Consider the following 7,033-nt stretch of genomic DNA (forward strand, 5'->3'; position numbering starts at 1 on the left):
CAGGATTGTACATTGCTCACGAAGCGCTTACTCATACAAAAATATAAAAATAAAATAAATCAGACACAGACTTCAGTGTAGACAACAAAAAACAATATAGACATATGACATGATGTGAGCTGGCCGAATTGCACATTCTGGAGCTCTGCCGGTGCGGCTGTGAATTTGCTACGCGGTTCTGACGCCGCATGAAGGTGCTATATGTCACTTCCTGTGTCCCCTGTGTGGAGCTACATAGCACTTGCCACTATGAATATAAATCGGTATTGGCGTGTAGATGTCTTCGGGGTGGGAGAGTTATCAAGCACGTAAAGTTTGGTTCAGATGTGAGCAAGTACGAAGTGTGTAAATCATCCAAAAATGGCCCTAAAATTCAAGATGGCCGACTTCCTGTTGGGTTTAGGCTATGGCTCGAAGAGACTTTTTTGTGCATATGGAGAAGATACACGTACCGCAGAAAATTCGTGCATGTAGGTGAAACATGCGGCGGGGGCTGCTTCGTTAAAAGTCACTTCCTGTTGCCAGCAGGTGGCGCTACGACTGTGGGTGAATGTCAGCATGTACATGTGTTCAGGGCGGGACTCTCATCCTACATGTACAGTTTGGTGCAGATGTGAGCATGTACACTGAAGTTACAACAACTTCCTGTGTCATGGCGAAGAGTTGATTTTTGACGCCACGCCACGGACACGCCCATTGACGAAAATTCGCAGATAGCACAACTTTTCATCGTCAATGCCTTTAGAAGGCACAGCAGAAATTTGACGTCGATCCGACTAAATCCCTAGGAGGAGTTCGTTAAAGTACGAAGTGTGTAAATCATCCAAAAATGGCCGTAAAATTCAAAATGGCCGACTTCCTGTTGACTTTAGGCTATGGGTTCTTGAGGCTTTTTTGTGCGTCTTGACATGATACATGTCCCCAGAAAATTTCGTACATGTAGGTTGAACGTGAACGAGGGGCTAATTTTTTCCAATTTTCTAGGTGGCGCTAGCGAGTCATTTTGCAACGCCCATGTGCGAAACTTGTAGAATACGAAATTTTTCACCGGTTCTGACATGTTTGCAAATTTTGGTGAGTTTTCGAGTATGTTTAGGCCATGTCATTGGGCCTACTTTGCAGAAAAAAGAAAAAAAAAAAAATTAAAGCTGCAGCAGCGTTGGGCGGGCCCTCGCACTTGTAAGCGCGTCCGCGCGTGAGCCGGCCGAGTTGCACATTCTGGAGCTCTGCCGGTGCGGCTGTGAATTTCCTACGCGGTTCCGACGCCGCATGAATGTGCTATATGTCACTTCCTGTGTCCCCTATGTGGAGCTACATAGCACTTGCCGCTATGAATATAAATCGGTATTGGCGTGTAGATGTCTGCGGGGTGGGAGAGTTATCAAGCACGTAAAGTTTGTTTCAGATGTGACATGTACACTGAACAATAATGTACCCAAACAATAAAATAAATTCCTTTTATATTTCCCTGCCTTGTTGTTTATGTGTACATACAGAGGAAGAATGTGAGAACAGCACACATTTCATCGTTACTGTGTGTTAGAGCATGGGAGAACAGTGGATACTTTTAATACAGCCCACACCCCTAATACTGTGTAACTATAACAAGTAGAGAACAGAAGAAAAAGATGTTCTTTCTTTACAACTGTCTGCATAGCTTATTCATATTGTGTAATGAATGAAAATAAATAGGCCTACTAGGCTCCTCTCTACTTTGACATTTAAGATTAGCTTGTTTGATCCACCTTCATACACATGTGACATTACTGTACAACTTGAGAAAGGTGAGTTGTTTTCTGCTCCAGCCTGCCTAAAAGAAAAGCGTTTTGGGATTAAATGGACTTTATTAGCTGCTGCAGTGCAGGATGAACTCAGAATAGACCCATTTCTCACCTTATTATTCTAAATCATGCAACGAAGAAGAAGAAATGCATAAAATCCTGGGACAAAATCTGTCCACAAATACTGTACAGCATGTAGTCTGATGACAAGACTTGTGTTATAGCTGACTTGGGCAGTGAAATGTTTAATTTTTTTAATTCATGTGGTCATAGTTGTCCACAACTCAAATCAGAATATAAGAAGAAATGTTTTATACCACCTCAAGAAGGCTTCCTATCAGAAAGGTAGGAAGGTATTTCAAATGTACAACTGCAGTACTTAAATCTAAGTAAAGTAATTTCCCTGACATTTTTGTGTTACTTTACTTTTAATAGACCCATGTAAGAGGTTTTATACTTCCTGTGAGTATAATCCAATCAATCTTATTTTCATACTGTATATCCGTTGTGTAATTTGATAAATTGTGTTGTATGTCGTGCTCGCATCTCAGAGAAGACTCTGACTGCAACATGCGTCTTTGTAAAGAGAGAAAGACAGAAAAAGTCTCTAACTCTGCCTGTCAGCTCGCTCTGCTCCGTTAAAACTGAATTTACCATACAGAATTGAATACGAGTGCACTCCAGATTTAGCTGCAGCCAGCTGACCGTGTGCTTCTCCCTATACCGCAGTTCTGTGTCCATGCATGCAGCAAACTGAAAGCACTGTCTGTCGGTGCTTCTACGTGAAAAGAGAAGGAAGACATTGCTGGTAGTATTGTCTTCAGAGTTGTTAAACACCTCAGCGCACTGAAGGAAGCCATCTGACTGTGTGAGGGGCAAGATCGTTGATGTCTGCAGGCAGAGTAGGAGCTCTCCTGTCTGACTGGTCCACCAATAGCAGAGAAGATGACCCCTTGAGACACAGCCCCTCCTCATTTGCATAATGAGGCAGAAATGCATACAAAAATTTAAGACAGGCAGAAATAAATACCATGGGTGAAAATAAATAAGGTAAATAAATACAAAGGAAGAATAAAACAGACAAAAATATTAAAACACACATAAATAAATACATTAAAAAAATTAGTAATAAATAAAGTTGAATAAACAAATAAGGTAATTATAACAAAGGTGAATAAGTAAAGGCACTAATTAAAATATATACATTTATGTCTCCTTGTATAATTTAATTACTACCTACATTTATTTATTTACTTATTTTTTTGTGTATTTAATTGGATGCTTATTTATTTATTGAGCATTTATTTATTTCTGTATTTATTTCTGACTGTGTCAGGATCGGTCCTCCATAGCGGGGTGGGAGAGTTATCAAGCACGTAAAGTTTGGTTCAGATGTGAGCATGTACACTGAAGTTACAACAACTTCCTGTGTCATGGCGAAGACTTGATCTCTGACGCCACGCCACGGACACCCATTGACGAAAACTCGCAAATAGCACAACTTTTCATCTTCAATGCCTTTAGAAGGCACAGCACAAATTTGAAGTCGGTCGGACTAAATCCCTAGGAGGAGTTCGTTAAAGTACGAAGTGTGTAAATCATCCAAAATTTGACGTAAAATTCAAAATGGCCGACTTCCTGTTGTTTAGGGCATCGCTCCAAGAGCTTTTTTGTGCGTCTGGACAAGATACACGTACCACAGAAAATTCGTGCACGTAGGTGAAACGTGCGGCGGGGGCTGCTTCGTTAAAAGTCACTTCCTGTTGCCAGCAGGTGGCGCTATGACTGGTGAATGTCAGCATGTACATGTGTTCAGGGCGGGACTCTCATCCTACATGTACAGTTTGGTCCAGATGTGAGCATGTACACTGAAGTTACGACAACTTCCGTGTCATGGCGAAGAGTTGATCTTTGACGCCACGCCACGGACACGCCCATTGACGAAAACTTGCAAATAGCACAACTTTTCATCTTCAATGCCTTTAGAAGGCACAGCAGCAATTTGAGGTCGGTCGGACTAAATCCCTAGGAGGAGTTCGTTAAAGTACGAAGTGTGTAAATCATCCAAAATTTGACGTAAAATTCAAAATGGCCGACTTCCTGTTGTTTAGGCTATGGCTCCAAGAGACTTTTTTGTGCGTCTGGACAAGATACACGTACCACAGAAAATTCGTGCACGTAGGTGAAACGTGCGGCGGGGGCTGCTTCGTTAAAAGTCACTTCCTGTTGCCAGCAGGTGGCGCTATGACTGTGGGTGAATGTCAGCATGTACATGTGTTCAGGGCGGGACTCTCATCCTACATGTACAGTTTGGTCCAGATGTGAGCATGTACACTGAAGTTACGACAACTTCCGTGTCATGGCGAAGAGCTGATCTTTGACGCCACGCCACGGACACGCCCATTGACGAAAACTTGCAAATAGCACAACTTTTCATCTTCAATGCCTTTAGAAGGCACAGCACAAATTTGAGGTCGGTCGGACTAAATCCCTAGGAGGAGTTCGTTAAAGTACGAAGTGTGTAAATCATCCAAAATTTGACGTAAAATTCAAAATGGCCGACTTCCTGTTGGGTTTAGGCTATGGCTCCAAGAGACTTTTTTGTGCGTCTGGACAAGATACACGTACCACAGAAAATTCGTGCACGTAGGTGAAACGTGCGGCGGGGGCTGCTTCGTTAAAGGTCACTTTCTGTTGCCAGCAGGTGGCGCTATGACTGTGGGTGAATGTCGGCATGTACATGTGTTCAGGGCGGGACTCTCATCCTACATGTACAGTTTGGTCCAGATGTGAGCATGTACACTGAAGTTACAACAACTTCCTGTTTCATGCGAATCATCGACGCCACGGACACGCCCATTGACGAAAACGCGCAAATAGCACAACTTTTCATCGTCAATGCCTTTAGAAGGCACAGCAGAAATTTGACGTCGATCCGACTAAATCCCTAGGAGGAGTTCGTTAAAGTACGAAGTGTGTAAATCATCCAAAAATGGCCATAAAATTCAAAATGGCCGACTTCCTGTTGACTTTAGGCTATGGGTTCTTGAGGCTTTTTTGTGCGTCTTGATGATACATGTCCCCAGAAAATTTCGTACATGTAGGTTGAACGTGAACGAGGGGCTAATTTTCCAATTTTCTAGGTGGCGCTAGCGAGTCATTTTGCCACGCCCATGTGCGAAACTTGTAGAATACGAAATTTTTCACCGGTTCTGACATGTTTGCAAATTTTGGTGAGTTTTCGAGTATGTTTAGGCCATGTCATTTGGGCCTACTTTGCAGAAAAAAAAAAAAAAAAAAAAAAAATAATCCGAGCAATTCAATAGGGACACGGTCGTGCTCGGGCCCTAATTAAAGCTGCAAGCAGCGTTGGGCGGGCCCTCGCACTTGTAGCGCGTCCGCGTGTGAGCCGGCCGAGTTGCATTCTGGAGCTCTGCCGGTGCGGCTGTGAATTTCCTACGCGGTTCCGACGCCGCATGAAGGTGATATGTCACTTCCTGTGTCCCCTATGTGGAGCTACATAGCACTTGCCGCTATGAATATAAATCGGTATTGACGTGTAGATGTCTGCGGGGTGGGAGAGTTATCAAGCACGTAAAGTTTGTTTCAGATGTGAGCATGTACACTGAACAATAATGTACCCAAACATAAAATAAATTCCTTTTATATTTCCCTGCCTTGTTGTTTATGTGTACATACAGAGGAAGAATGTGAGAACAGCACACATTTCATCGTTACTGTGTGTTAGAGCGGGAGAACAGTGGATACTTTTAATACAGCCCACACCCCTAATACTGTGTAACTATAACAAGTAGAGAACAGAAGAAAAAGATGTTCTTTCTTTACAACTGTCTGCATAGCTTATTCATATTGTGTAATGAATGAAAATAAATAGGCCTACTAGGCTCCTCTCTACTTTGACATTTAAGATTAGCTTGTTTGATCCACCTTCATACACATGTGACATTACTGTACAACTTGAGAAAGGTGAGTTGTTTTCTGCTCCAGCCTGCCTAAAGAAAAGCGTTTTTGGGATTAAATGGACTTTATTAGCTGCTGCAGTGCAGGATGAACTCAGAATAGACCCATTTCTCACCTTATTATTCTAAATCATGCAACGAAGAAGAAATGCATAATCCTGGGACAAAATCTGTCCACAAATACTGTACAGCATGTAGTCTGATGAACAAGACTTGTGTTATAGCTGACTTGGGCAGTGAAATGTTTTTTTTTAATTCATGTGGTCATAGTTGTCCACAACTCAAATCAGAATATAAGAAGAAATGTTTTATACCACCTCAAGAAGGCTTCCTATCAGAAAGGTAGGAAGGTATTTCAAATGTACAACTGCAGTACTTAAATCTAAGTAAAGTAATTTCCCTGACTTTACTGTTACGAATGTAAGGTTTTATATCCTGTGAGTATAATCCAATCAATTATTTTCATACTGTATATCCGTTGTGTAATTTGATAAATTGTGTTGTATGTCGTGCTCGCATCTCAGAGAAGACTCTGACTGCAACATGCGTCTTTGTAAAGAGAGAAACAGACAGAAAAAGTCTCTAACTCTGCCTGTCAGCTCGCTCTGCTCCGTTAAAACTGAATTTACCATACAGAATTGAATACGAGTGCACTCCAGATTTAGCTGCAGCCAGCTGACCGTGTGTTCCCTATACCGCAGTTCTGTGTCCATGCATGCAGCAAACTGAAAGCACTGTCTGTCGGATCTACGTGAAAAGAGAAGGAAGACATTGCTGGTAGTATTGTCTTCAGAGTTGTTAAACACCTCAGCGCACTGAAGGAAGCCATCTGACTGTGTGAGGGGCAAGATCGTTGATGTCTGCAGGCAGAGTAGAGCTCTCCTGTCTGACTGGTCCACCAATAGCAGAGAAGATGACCCCTTGAGACACAGCCCCTCCTCATTTGCATAATGAGGCAGAAATGCATACAAAAATTTAAAAAAGACAGGCAGAAATAAATACCATGGGTGAAAATAAATAAGGTAAATAAATACAAAGGAAGAATAAAACAGACAAAAATATTAAAACAACACATAATAAATACATTAAAAAATTAGTAATAAATAAAGTTGAATAAACAAATAAGGTATTATAACAAAGGTGAATAAGTAAAGGCACTAATTAAATATATACATTTATGTCTCCTTGTATAATTTAATTACTATACATTTATTTATTTACTTTATTTTTTTGTGTATTTAATGGATGCTTATTTTTATTGAGCATTTATTA

Source organism: Micropterus salmoides, unplaced genomic scaffold (assembly GCF_014851395.1).
Source record: "Micropterus salmoides isolate LMB-PRFRI ecotype aquatic unplaced genomic scaffold, ASM1485139v1 Ms_hic_scaffold_1, whole genome shotgun sequence".
In the NCBI taxonomy this organism is placed as follows: Eukaryota; Metazoa; Chordata; class Actinopteri; order Centrarchiformes; family Centrarchidae; genus Micropterus; species Micropterus salmoides.